The sequence below is a fragment of the Stegodyphus dumicola genome, chromosome X1 (genome assembly GCF_044657685.1).
Source record: "Stegodyphus dumicola isolate Sdum_Otavi_A_Nest chromosome X1, ASM4465768v1".
Taxonomy (NCBI): Eukaryota; Metazoa; Arthropoda; class Arachnida; order Araneae; family Eresidae; genus Stegodyphus; species Stegodyphus dumicola.
Window position 1 is genome coordinate 217,469,455 of NC_140780.1, and position 15,249 is coordinate 217,484,703.

A 15,249-nucleotide genomic window follows, 5' to 3' on the forward strand; every position below is an offset into this window, starting at 1 on the left:
TTGTCAAAACTAAATCTGAAATCTTTGTGTAAGCCCTGTAAGTTCGGTTTAACATTTATTGGAATATTTAAAGTTAAAAAATTACAATACATTTTGACGCAAATTAATTCATTTATCACATCAATGTAGAGAAATTTTCACTGCCTAGCAACAAAGCCTCTTTTGGCGCACTTTGTTTATTTCTCATACTCAGTTCCGATTAACTTCTGTGAACAACTACGTAGATATCCAACAGAATATAAATCTTAAGTTTAGGAAAGCGAATTCTGCCATTATCGGGAAGTTTTCTTAGAGTCGAGGATGCAGAGTAGTGTTTTTAATGACACTAGATCGATAGTACATTAAATAGATATTTAGTCTGATTAGATTTAGAATAACTTAAATTATTATAAAACCTACTCTCATAATTAATACTATTAATTAAAAATTTTCATATTCCAAATTTCGATAAACGGTAAAAATTTGTCCAACAATTCAAAGTTTACATTTGATTAACACATGTAAAGATTGTCGTGCAATATTTCAAATTCAAAGCAGTTTCCTTAGTTATCCTTCATAATAACTTATAACATGTTAACAAATATTTTTAAAGCCTGAACGTTTATTGGACAAGTTTCACACATTAAAAGAATTTCATGTTTTAAATCTCATTTGTTCTTATTTTATATGTGGTCTGATGAAAATTTAAATTATGATTTCATATTTGTCTGGAACATATCGTATATTTGTCTGGAACGTATCACCCAATACGATATATGTATATATCGCATTGGGCATTTTTTTAAATCAAAATATTAATAATTAAATACTACTTCTATATAGCCAATTTAAGCATATAACATATACATGTGTGTATATGCATGCGCGTGTGTTATGTATATAAATATATAAGTGTATGTACATATGTATAAAAAGGATTATGAGTTCGCATAGATAAAAAAATAAATATAGTTTATAATTCAAACCTTGTAGCAATTATTTTAACATTAGTGATAACATACGTCTGCTCAGAGAAATAAAATTGAAAGTTCTTAGTTTATTTTACTATTATTCATTAACTTTAGAAGTTACAGAAGTATTTATTCCATTTAATCAGTGTTTCGTAAACATTTTTCAAATGGAAACCACTTTCGTAAATTAGAATATTTTGAGGACCACCTTACTCCTGCCATTTGCGAAAAAAAGTTTTTAAGATATATTACTAGCGGTAAACTTCTATTTTTTAAATTACGTATCGGTGCTAAGTTATTATGTCAATAGAAGAAATATATATTTGTTTTTAATCATTCAAGGCTATTAGTTAGAGTTTGCATAATATTCATCTTATTAACTAAAAATTAAATAAATGTTGGTACTTAAGTTAATGAGATGGATTTACATGTCAGCTCGTTCATGGCTGTTCTGTTTTTGAATTCATGCTTGTAAGATCACATGTCATAATGCTTTAAATCTTCTTTTTGTTTAAGGCTAGCGAAGAAGGATTGTCGGTAGATTAAGGAATACTAAATTTCAGAGAATATTATTCTTGGGAAAAACAACATAGACGATTTCCATATTTAATTTCTAGACTGTCAGATTTTCAGCTACAGGCTCATACAGCGATATGCGGTTCATTTGAAACTGCTGTTTTAGAAATCCAGTAGGAAGAATAAAAGTACCGATGTTGGAGACCACTTCTGGTCTGCGGGTCACAGACTGGGGAAACTGCATCAAATACACTCATGTCCATAAATTAAGGATAATGCAAAATCAGGCAAAGGAAGAGTTAGAAGGAAAACATATTTGGTTTATTTGTAAAGCTTATTTATTAAACAAAAGGTAAAGAGCAAAAAAAGATGCTATATGTTTGATATTATTAAAAAAATTAGCGATTTTTTTCTCTCTGGAGCAAATTACCAAAAAAACCTATTTACAAAAAACCAATATTACATGGTTGGTATGATTGTTAATACATTGTATGTCTCCCAGACGATGCAATACAGTCCGTACAACGCCCAGGCATGCTGAGTATCAAATTATCGATCTGATCTTGGGGGATATTACACCACTCAAAAAGCAATGCTCTCCGAAGTTCCGGTAGACATGTAGGAGGAGGTTGACGGGCTGCAACTCGTCGGCCAAGCATATCCCACACGTGCTCTACTGGATTCAAGTCCGGTGAGAATGCTGGCCAGTCCATACGGGTGATATCCTCCGATTGAAGGCATTCGCTTACGATGTTTGCACGGTGAGGACGAGCGTTTTCATCCATAAACACAAACTGTGCGCCCATGGCGTCCCTAAACAAACGTACATGTTGTTCCAGAATGATCATGTTGTCCCGATAGATTTGGCTTGTCATGGTTCCAATTTGAACATGCAGGTCAGTTCTGGAACCCAGAATAATTCCTCCCCAAACGAGCACTCCTGCACCACCGTAACGGTGTCGTTCTATGATGTTTTCTTGGTGGTAAAGGGTACCTGGAGCTCTCCATATGAAAGTCTGGCGAGAATCAGACTGCAAGCTAAACCTGGACTCGTCGGAAAACATCACACAAGCCCACTGTTGCGGTGTCCACAATGCATGCTCTCTACTCCAGGCTAACCGCAGGCGACAGTGAGTTGCAGTAAGTGGAACGCATCTGACAGGTCTACGAGCATATAGACCAATCTGCCCCAAGCGTCTGTACACGGTCTGCCTTGAAATTGTCGTACCAGTGGCTGAAGAGAGCTGACGAGACAGGTCTGAGTCTGTGCTCCGCCTGTTTCTTTTGGCAATAACTCCCAAATACCGGTCCTCATGCGGCGTTGTAACTCTGGGGCGACCTGTGCTGTAACGTCTACTCACATTACCATCATCTTGGAATCGTTGCCAAAGCCTGGAGATGACACTCTGGGCAATTCCAACTTCGTCTGATACTTCCAGTTGGGTACGCCCACATTCCAGACGGCCGATAATTCTAACACGTAAAAAATCCTCCAAATGTGTCCTTTGTGTCATAACTATTCGGTTATTGCACTGAAATGTTTATAAAGCGCCTGCGAATAATTTTACTTCTTTGCCTGTATTCCTTATATATCACTCTCTTACACTCTCGTGATTGTGACGTACCATTGGTGTCATCTGGTTACTTCTTGAAATTTGCATATGATACTTGAAGATGTGTGTAGTGATTTTACAGGTGATATATTTATTTTAGAGTTCGATTTCCGCGTGACTCCGAATAATCCTTAATTTATGGACATGAGTGTAATTTCAGTATTTATTTCCAGTTGAAGGGTTTCTTCAGTTGAGTTCTAATTTCTTTTTCTTCGTTATAATTTTTGGGCTATGAAATGAATTGATTTTTTTGTTAAATAACAGGAGAGGTTATCGAACGCCTAAAAATATCTATTATAAAACATTGTAAAGAAAACTGAAGGTAAGTAAAAGAAGATATCAAAGAATATAATTATTTTCTTCCAGATAAAGTCGTCGAACTCTCCTATCTGACCTTTCAAATCCACATTCCTATCAAGCCAGACTCTAATTTCAGGTAAGTAATTTTCTATTTTCTGATGTTTTTTTTATGTGTGAGAACAAGTGTTAAGTATAAGATTGTGTACATATGTATAAAAAGGATTTTCTGTATGCATTTGTGAAAATAACTGAATATTTGTTGTAATACAAAATTTATAGCAAGTATTTTAAAATGAGTGTTACAATACGAAGGCTCAGCGAAAAAAAATTAAAAATTCCCCCCTCTTTTTTTCTATTGTTGATTTACTTTAGAAATTAAAAGAAGTATTTATTCCATTAAATCATTTCAATATTTGTTTTCAGTTGAACTTTTCTGCGGATGAGTTGTAGTTTCCGTTTTTCATTTTAATCTTGAAACTAGAATTAAATTTTTCACTGAATAACAAGATATGTTATGAAATGCCGAAAAATAATAATTATAAAAAATTCTTATCAGAAAATTTTCAAGGTAAGTCAAGGTAGATGTCAAAAAAAAGTATAATCATTTTCTTCCAGATAAAATCGTCGAATCCATTGGTCTGACTTTCCAAATTCACATTCCTCAGAAGCCGGACCCAAATTTAAGGTGAGTGATTTCCTTTTTCATATAAATTTTTATGTGTAAGAACATGTGGTATAAGAGCTCAAAGCCTCAAGGAGATCTGCTATTTTATAAATATTTGCATGAAACTGAAACAAAAGTAGTTCTTAAAACTAAGTCTTATCTTTACAAATATTTATATTTGCCTTTAGATCGTGGAGAATATTTTGATAGAACCGCAAAAAATAGTAAGGGCAAATCCCTAGAGAAATATAAAAAGTATTAAATATTAAATTTCCTTTTGTTTTCTTGTAAAATTTATTTATACGCAAAAGTAAACCAGTAAACCACAATGATATTCGTACGTTTAAACTATTATACGAATATGAAAATTACAAAACTGTAATAAATTCCCTTTCGGTGGTGTGGTGTATTTAATTATGGCAAAGCACACGAGGGCTATCTGCCTAAGGGGAGGGATGCCTTTCGTGGAGGACTTTCTAAGGGAAACTGGCTCGTATGCACGTTACACATGGGGAAAACCACGAAAACACCCATGCAGCCAGCCCGTTCGCGGGATTCGAACCTCGGACCGAACTACCAGTGTTCAGCGACTTGACCGCTCGGCCGCTGGTGGGCCCCAAATTCCCTTTCGTTTTCTTGAAAAAAAGTATTTATGTATAAAAGTAAACCACAAAAATAGTCATAGTTTGATTATTCTTAAAACATTTTGATATAAAAAAAAATATCATCGTAACAAAATGCTTAATCAAGCAAAATGAGATAATGTAATGTATTGGAGCAATAAATTATAAATATCTGCTAATCGCATAACTTTTTTTCTATCCTCAGAGGACAATTATTTCATTCGCTTATAGCACTAATAAGTCACTGATATAATTGTTAATACTTTTCGGATTTCGCAACTACACATAGTTCTTTGAATTTGCAGTAGGAGTAATGCGAAAGATGTTAAGAAATTTGCAAGAACGCTAAATAAAAACCGTTATTCGTGTTATTTTTATTTTATTTACTTATTTCATTATTATTATTATTATTAAATGACTGAACTTTGTTTCCGGTTTCTTTCTTTATTTTTTAATTCTTATCCCTTTTCACTTATGCATACGAACGTTACGAATAAACTTATGAATTTATAGTTCAGAAACCGGTGAATCAGATATTTTAATCCGTAAATATAGCGTTATAGCATAAAAATTGTAAACAACATATAAAATTTTCACATCTTTAAAATAAGTATGAAATTTAAGCTTCGTTTCCCTGAACCAAAACGCTGAACCGGGTTGAGCTAATGTGAGTCACTGAGGGACTGATGCCACAACAAAAGATTCAACAGATTTCCCTTCAATAATTCATAATGCGGTACATCAGCCATTATCAGGAGTAACATCAATCATGTGTCTGTATTATATATCATCTTCTTCGTCCCCAACTCAATCCAGTAAGTCATATAAAGACAGTAAGCACGCAGTACATTGTCTTGGCCTTAGTCGTTGTTGGCAGTTCAAGAAAAGAGGGCCTGTTTTCTTAAGAATAATGAAAGTATAATTTAAAATGAGAATAAAACTTTTTTTATTTGTTACGCAGAATTACTAATAATCTCTAACAGTATCTCTAATAATCTCTCTTTAAAGTAAGGATTTTGAATGGTTAATATTTCTTTTTCATTTGATAACTATTATACGAATTATACTCTGAAATATATACTCTGAAAACACGAGGTTTCCTTAGAAAATTTTTAAGTTATATTCCTTTATTCGAAGTTACATTTTTATGCTAAAAATATAAAATATATTGTGTTTCTGAACTATAAATTCATAAGTTTATTCGTAACGTTCGTATGCATAAGTGAAAAGGGATAAGAATTAAAAAATAAAGAAAGAAACGGGAAACAAAGTTCAGTCATTTAATAATAATAATAATAATGAAATAAGTAAATAAAATAAAAATAACACGAATAACGGTTTTTATTTAGCGTTCTTGCAAATTTCTTAACATCTTTCGCATTACTCCTACTGCAAATTCAAAGAACTATGTGTAGTTGCGAAATCCGAAAAGTATTAACAATTATATCAGTGACTTATTAGTGCTATAAGCGAATGAAATAATTGTCCTCTGAGGATAGAAAAAAAGTTATGCGATTAGCAGATATTTATAATTTATTGCTCCAATACATTACATTATCTCATTTTGCTTGATTAAGCATTTTGTTACGATGATATTTTTTTAAACTCAAAAGGATCACTTCGCTAGTAACTACGCAAAGTGGTTTTAGATTTGATGAAAGAGCTGTGTCGTTTTCCTGCATATCGTGATTTCCAAGTTCGTTTCTGTTTACCGTGTTCAGCTCTGACGTTTCTGTGTTACTGCCATGCATTTCTGATGATGATGAAATTCAACCTAAGAATATTCTTCATTATAATATTATTATTTTTCAATGAAAATAGAGAAATAGTAATATGTATGAATTCTTATAATGATGTCTTTATAAATATCTGCTGAAAAAAAGCAGAGGAAAAACTAAAAAATAATTATTTAATTAAACGTCTAACTTCATCATTGCTGGACCTCGAGAGGAATTCGGCAACGTCACCTAGCTTGAGTTCCGCAACATTTCGCGAAAGCTTACAATTTTCGCATCGAACCAGCTTTTTTAAATTATTTAAATGCTATCATTAATAGATATTACATTATTTAAAGATAAATTTACAATTAATTCAAATATTTTTAGCAGCAAAACATTATTGTAAACATTGCGCGTGAAAAGAAAAGAAGCCACAGTAAGGAAAGTAAACTAGGGGATTTTAAATGGTTAATATTTCTTTTTCATCAAATCGATACTCTGGAAACACGAGTTTTCCACAAAAAATTTCCTCTTTATTGCAAGTTACATGGATATATGTATAAAGATAATATAGTTTTTTTTATAATTTTTGTATTTTTGTAAACTACAAATAAATTTTTAATTCGAGACAAAATAATTAGGTAAAATTACAAATTATCAATAATTTTATATGACTGAACTAATTTTAAACTAATTTGAAGTTATATGATTTGTTAATATTTAATTTTAAAATCCTTGTCTTAATGCACATCGGCTGAGCATACTGCTCACAAATTTGTAAAGATCATTCATAACACATCATTCATTGTATGAGATAACAGAATGAAATGAGCGATTCAGTTATCTTATTATATTAAATTACTAAATTATGTCTCTTCCGATTACTGATTGTATTAATTAAACTGACTTTCTCTTTCAATATCATCCAATTTTTTTCAACTGGATTGAGATCTGGAAAATATTACCGTTTTTGAATTCATTTAGGAGGTAGCTTTATTTTTGCTTTAGCGCAGTGGTTCTGAAGTGGTGTGGTGTATTTAATTATGGCAAAGCACACTAGGGCTATCTGCCTAAGGGGAGGGATGCCTTTCGTGGAGGACTTTCTAAGGGAAACTGGCTCGTATACACGTTACACATGGGGAAAACCACGAAAACGCCCATGCAGCCAGCCCGTTCGCGGGATTCGAACCTCGGACCGAACTACCAGTGTTCAGCGACTTTACCGCTCGGCCGCTGGTGGGCCGTGGTTCTGAAGGTTTCTTGTTCCATGCAACACTTTCAGAACTGTTAAGCGATCATCCCCCTTCCCTTTTCAAAACTCAAAAATTACATATACGTTTATTTAAATTTATACTATTTCAATATATTTTATAAATTAAAGAAGAAAATGTTTATAAATTGTTGATAAATACCTAAATTTGAATCAAACTAGATTTTTATATTTATAAACTAAAACTTAATAATTAATAGATAAACAAAAGTTTGACCACATACCTATCTTGAAACTATGAAATGTACCCTGGTTGAGAATCCCTACAAAAAGATTTAGCAATCCGACAGCAATCACCCTGCAGCGTCATAAGTTTAGCATGGGTAACTACTTTGCTTTCAAATGACTTTCTTTAAACTAACATAAAAACTTTACTTTCTTTAAACTAACATAAAAACTTTACTTTCTTTAAACTAACATAAAAAAATTTAAAACTTCATTAGCTTTTAGCAACTTAAACTTTAAACCAATGAATAATCATTCGTTTATAGGCAGAATTCGGACGGAAAAGGAAGAGGTGGTTTGAAAAGGCATTTTAAATTTTTATTAGTTAATTGTTTAATTAGGAGCCATTCTTTCTTTTATAAATTTTTAAACATTCGTATTATTTTAAGATAATGAACAGTTTTTAGTTTTCTATAAAACTTTTTAAAAACTATATATAAGTTATTAAATTTGGAACTGAAGTTAATTTTTAAAATATGATTACATGATCAGAATACATATTTTCAAGATGCGTTGTAGAATATTGGCACCAAATTTTACTTCAGACAACTTTCATAAAAAAATTGTTTCGATTAAAAAGAAATTCCAAATAAATTTCAGAATAATCTGTGGTTGCAATAAATGAGATAAAATTATCAAGACCTTGCATTAATTGCCTTCCCCTATACATAGCTGTTAATTCGATGGTAAGAGGTAGCATTATCTTTTAAAGACATTAAAAGTTTTAGTTCGGAATTCGTAAAAAATTCGCTGTGATTTTATTGAGAACTGAATCCACTATTTCAGCTTCATACCACAAACATCACTATACCACATACATCACTATACCACAAAAAGGAAGTAGGATATTCAATTATTAATTACAATCTAATAACATGATTTTAGATAATATTTTAGCAAATTGCATCTTAATGTTCTACATCATTAGATTTTAAGCAAATGATTCAGATTCGCATGCTAATTGACAGTTAGTTTTTCTTTAACAATATTTTTCTTAATTTTTATGCATGCTTTCATAAATATCTAGTGACTAAAATTTAAACTGTCTCCAAATTTTTCTTTTTGTTAAAAAAATAATTCTAGCCCGTCATCTCCTTTTAGATCGCGCATCTGGCCCACATGCAATTTGAGTTTGAGACCACCAATTTAGCCAACAAGTTGTGCTGGTGTTCTATATCCCGAATACCTAGCATTAATAAACTACACTATGTAAATCATAAATATGCAAAAGTGCTCAATTATTATATGGAAAAGTAAAGTAAATATTCATTTTTAATTTTGTTATCAATAATAAATTCTCTCTCAGATTGATGAAATAATTTTCGGTAATTTTTAAAGATATTTATTTTTCATACTTTTACTACAATGATGCGTTTTGTATGAAACAGCATTTGAGGCAGATTATTATATTATGCAATAAATTCCAACAGCAAAGCGAATTATTGTTTCTCTAGGTAACTGCTACTTCCCTCATCTCGAAAGAGGGTGTTTTCACTTTTTAAAGAATTTTCTGCGTTTCAAGGAACACTACATATATTGAAAATAATACAAAGCAATTTTATTTGAGTTTGCCTTGTCAAATATTTGAAATTCAGGGTCAACAATGTTTCCCCAAATGGCTGGACATTTGTTTCTCAAATATATGTGGGATATGCCCGAAGTGAACTCTCATTTAGCCATCTCATCATTGAATGTCTTTCCAGGGTGCACCACAGGGGCTAGAACGATAGTACACAATACCCCTATGCCTCCGCAGGTAACACTGCTATTCACTTCCGTCTTTGAGGGAATGGATACCGCACCCCGAAGTTTGAAATCTCAGTCAGCTGTAGTAACAGCTGTTCAAATTGTGTCGGATTTAAATATACGTGTACGTTGTGAAAAACATATGTCTATGTTGTTATTTTTAAATATATATAAAATATTTAGATACTGGACATAAGTTATCTACATACTTAAAGGTAATATAAAGGAAGGCATAATATAAATATTTTTACCTTCCCCCGAATTCTTCGGAAGCAGGGCTCATCTTGGCTGTCATGAAGTGTCGAGGTTTTCTCCAGAACAGTGAGGTATGAAACATTTTTCTAAATGAAAAGATCTGGCTTGCTCTACGAAATTCCACGTTTTATTAAATAATGCAGCTATAGGATAAGAGATAAATATTTAGGTAGCAGAAAAAATTGAAACCGATAGGCGGAGGATTACGTTGTCAGTTTTAGAATGTGTAGCTGTACTTATTTTCTGAAGGCATGTTGAAAATTCTGAGGAAATTTTTAACTGTTATTATTACGCGCAAGAATTGGATACGTTGGAAGGACTGTTTGAATGTACTAAAAGAACTCCTAACTAAAACTTATCAACGTCCAAGTCTATTAAATCACATAGCTTTTCGTACTAAGATAAATTCATCAGATAATGTACTGAAAAAAAAGTTTGTAATATAATATCCTAGAAGAATAAAATACACATAAATGTTTTTAGTAATGTGAAAATTCTTTTAAAACGTTTTGTCATAAAAACATATTTCAAAATCTTTGTTATTGAGAAAACATATTTTGGCTACTCTAAACGCATTCTGTTTTAATATATTGAAATCTTTACCCTCCTTCCAAAAACAAAATGTGTCAAACGTATTTCATAATACTTCAATTTCGAAGGAGCTCAAGTTTTCAATATCTAATCTTTACAAAATCAGCAACTAAGATTAGACTAAGATAAAAGAAAAATTATAAAAGATATGGATTATAAAGATTGGAACTTGAATCATCATTAAAAACGACAGATACTGATTTGAGATGAAAAGTTAAAAAAGTGTCTAATTCGCCAACTAAATAAGTTATTTGTTTACCTTTCACAGACGTAAACTGAACTTAATGATCAAGATCCGAACACTGTTATGTAATAATGTATTAACTGTTTATCGTTTTAGAAATTTATTTTATTTTCTTTTACTTGAGTCTTTCTCAGTTAAGACAATATTTTATAAACTCCCAAAGCTTAACGGTAATAATTTGTTTTTAAGCAATCCCTTTTCCTAGTGCTAACATATATGGAATATAATAATTAATTCATGTACCTGATAAACGATTACGTATGCTATGTATTTTATTTCTAATGCATCAAAATGCGGGGATATATTCAACGTTTTAGTTAATAATTTTATAACTTCCTTATTTTTAAATTACATGTATTATAGTAAGCCTAGAACAGCCATGTGTGTAAATCTTTAAAACTTCAATAAATTAAATACATATTATAGTTCCATATGCGAGTTCTAAACTATATCATTAGGAAACCAGGTTTCTACCTCGAGGGTAGAAGAGGCATCTTAAAAAAACTTTCTGCACGTTTGAACAATTTAAGTATGAAAATTTTCTATCTACTTTTTATAGAAAGATAACTAAATTTTCCTTTCCTACAGGTGTATTGTTAATAAAAATTCGATACGTTTGCATAATTGTTTTTCCCTGATGTATTATTACACAGTAAGGAAGCACATCACGAAACAATTTCAAATGACCATTCCTCATTCAATTATAAGTATAACCGAAGTAGAGGGAAAATTTTGAAATTTGACGATAAAAATCCCTTTTGTTTCGATGTCAATTTTTACCGCTATTTAAGCAAAGCACCCTAGTATTCTAAACTGCGTTAAAAATATCTCTATTCTCTTGCCAATAAACTGGAAAAATATCATACACATCAAAGAATTGGTCAGAAGAAATTATAGTTGGTTTACTGCGAAAACAATGCTATCAACACAATTTTGCAGAATGAAGGCTGTCCATAGATTTGTCTACACAAAGCTTCAAAACAGCATTTCTGCATAAACACGAAACCACTAATAACAGCGAATGTCTGTGTCTGTAATTTGATTTGATTCATTATAAATAAGAACCTTTCAAGAGAAGATCATTACTAGATTACTGAGATTACAAGGAAGATTTAGAAAATATTGTTTTCCTCTTTTGTGAAACGCCCACCAGCGGCCGAGCGGTAAAGACGCTGAACAATGGTAGTTCGGTCTGAGGTTCGAATCCCGCGAACGGGCATGGCTGCATGGGCGTTTTCGTGGTTTTCCCCATGTGTAACGTGTATACGAGCCAGTTTCCCTTAGAAAGTCCTCCACGAAAGGCATCCCTCCCCTTAGGCAGATAGCCATCGTGTGCTTTGCCATAACTGAATAATCCAATCCAATCCAATCCAATCTTTTGTGAAACAGTAGGGCAACACTAGATGATAAACACTGCATTGTAAAAGACTGACCATCATGAAAATCACTATACTAAGACAACATAATGATAGACAAGTTCCGCTAGTAAATTCAGATAAGAACTGCTACACTTCTAAATATAAAACTAAGTTTAATGAAGAACTTTGTTAGATTATTAACAAAAATAGAGAAGGGTTAGCTCATTAGTTTCCAGACTCAGTGAACACACTGTATACACAATGCATAATAAATAATTTACAGTATTAAGCATTATTTACATGGGTTTTAAAAGCTTAGCATTAATTTTACATTAACATGCCATCTTAATTAGTTGAAATCTAGAAAATACCTAAACGAAATACACCTTTCCTTTTCATGTTTAAAATATTTTTTCTGATATTTTTACGATTAATGATGTGGTTCATTCAAACTGATAGCACCCGAAATTTAACGGTTGAAACACATTTTTGGCATTCAACAATGTACGTTACTATGAAAGATTTCCATATATATGTTAATTTATTTAACATATTATTTTTTAAGCAGGACTCATTTATGTTTGCATCTTTTATTTTATCCTACGATATTTGCTTGCAAGATTAAAGCACTTTTCTCTTTTTAATTATCGTATAGAATGAGATTAAAATTCATATAACTAAAAATGACACAGCATATTTATTTCATTTTAGTATATATATATGCATACTAAAATGAAAATCCTTATAAAGATAAATTTCGAATACACTGAATTGTTTTTAAATCGTAGTAAGTCCATGCGTTAAAACATCTTGCTTCTTGCATACGTATTAAAAATTAATGTGTGATTTTTATTTCTGTTACGTTTAAAACTAATAAACATAAGTAAAACATTGTTTTTTTTTATTATGCCTATTATTAAGCAAATGTTTCACAAAGAAATGATCTTTTCAATAGATAGAAATATGTTTTAAACATCATACATAATTTTTCATTTATCTAGTGTAAAGTGTAGACATCAATGATTAATATCATGATTTTCTTCCGCGAATACAATCACAAGAAGGATGTCGTGAATCATTATTTTCTGAGTTTGTTTCTTGCCCATTTATCATCGTTTGTCCGCACTCTCTGCAACCACTAATCAATCTGTCTCAGAACCATTGAAATACAAATCGCTGATGGCTATTTTCTTTCCCGTTCATTTTTGTTTACTTATTTTTTTCTTTTAGCCATTTTTCCTATTTTATTACCGTATTACTTCTCTTCACTGCTCCTTAAGTTAAATATTCACCATAGCATCTTGGTCGTTAGTTTCTACCATAAATGCGTCCAGTTTGATATGTAAGCCCGTATCTTTTTATTGCCACTTTACTTTTGTCTTCTTATGTATTTTCTAATTGAGTAAATATAAAAGCATTCCGTATGGATCGTAATAGTCATCGATCGTGTTTCTATGTAGTGCTAGCTGTGATTTTTTATAACTGGCAAAATTAATTTATAAATTTACGTTTTCACCAATTTATATAAAACTTCTTGGACTACTTAAAATTATTATCTCTAGAAGTTTTCCAATTAATATCATTCATTTAGAAATAAATTAGTATCCATTCTTCATTGCAAAGTCGGGCATCTTCATAAATATTGTAATCGAAACATTACTTTTAACCCTTTAACTGTCAAGTTATTTTGATGATTTGGGTACACAAATTGTCTTAACTTTTCCCGAGATACAGTCGGATTTGACAAAGAGATGAAGCTGAAATAAACGTCTCCCGATATATATTCGGGTATAACAATACGATGCACTCAAAAAAAAATTACCCCGAATAATACTCGGGCATGACAGTTAAAAGGTTAAGAACAGGAGCATAGAACTTATTAGGAGCATAAAACCAAATTAGCTTTTCATAGTTTTATATAGATGCAGTACTAGTTACAGTTAAAAAAATTTGATTCTGCTTCATTAATTCTATGGTTAAAAGAGTATTTTAACGAGAAAACTCATAAATTATTTTTAAAAATAAGTATCTTGAGTAATTTGGAATTTTTAAAATACCTGCTTTTCTACAGTTTTCTATCAAAACGGGAGAAAACAATGATAGTAATTTCATTACTTCATTGTAATTGTAATAATATGTATGACATTTGGTTAAGAGAATCTGAATTACTGAACCGAGACAGTAAACTACAAAGTTTTGCTTATAATACTACAGAGTTTTACCAGAACAATTTCGGCACAGAGGATATAAGGGTTTTAAAATGAAAATTAAATCTAAAAGTAAAAATTTAAAAAATACTGGCCTCATAAAGGAAAAAAAAACGAATACTTGTTATGGTTTAAGTTAAGTTAAATGCAAAATATTTTTACTTTGTTAACCAAAGTCGTATTTTATATATATATATCTCAAAACATTTTCTGCTGCTCTAGGTGATTTCATGATTTTGCGTAAGTAATGTCCATAAACATTAAAAAGCAATGGATCCAAATACTTTTTTCAAAATTCTTATATGAGGTTAATTCTTTACTGCAGGTATTTTCCCTTATTATTCATCCTTTGTTTGAATTATGCTTTTGATGATTTCTAAATAAGATTTCACCCGGGGTAGCAACAGCATTAAATGAAGTTGTTTAAAAACGCGTTTAACTCTGCGTTGACATAAATTCTATTCACTGAAATTAACTATCAGAACCATAAAATGGCATGAAGGTCTCAAGGTCTTGTAAAAATGAAAACTTTGAAACTTCTACACAAATGAGAGGGTAGTTGCTATAACGGGATAAATAAAACGAACTTAAAGTTTCTGAACATAATTTAGATAATCTATAATACATATTCGTAATACTTTTTGTGGCACGACCTCTTACGTACATTTTTTTAAATGCAAAGGACAATTCTATAGTTAAATATTAACTTGCAATGTGATAATATTCAAGCATTGAAACAAAACTGATACTTATTTCGGTATTTATTTTATATCTGCATCATAGGAAAATTGAAACCAAACTCTGAACACAAATAAGAAAGAAACTGACAAAAACCTGATGAAAAATCAATGATCCGTGTCCGGCTTTTGTCTAAGACTATAAATGTGTCGGAGCATTACTGGGCAATAAAATTTATATCTCACACAATAAATGTGGTCTGGGTATTATTGAGCAATAAAATTTGTATCT

The 15,249-nt window shown here is 31.2% G+C and overlaps 1 protein-coding gene across 2 annotated transcripts in view; it reads left to right on the top strand.

Moving 5' to 3' along the window:
- Positions 1-15,249, top strand: part of LOC118188321 (neuropeptide F receptor-like) — a 417,607-nt gene that overhangs the window by 353,361 nt on the left and 48,997 nt on the right. For both annotated transcript variants that reach the window (XM_085808476.1, XM_085808477.1), the window contains 2 exons: positions 3,446-3,515; positions 3,995-4,064. The gene's annotated coding sequence lies outside the window, so the exon portion shown is untranslated. The remainder of the gene's footprint in view (positions 1-3,445; positions 3,516-3,994; positions 4,065-15,249) is intronic.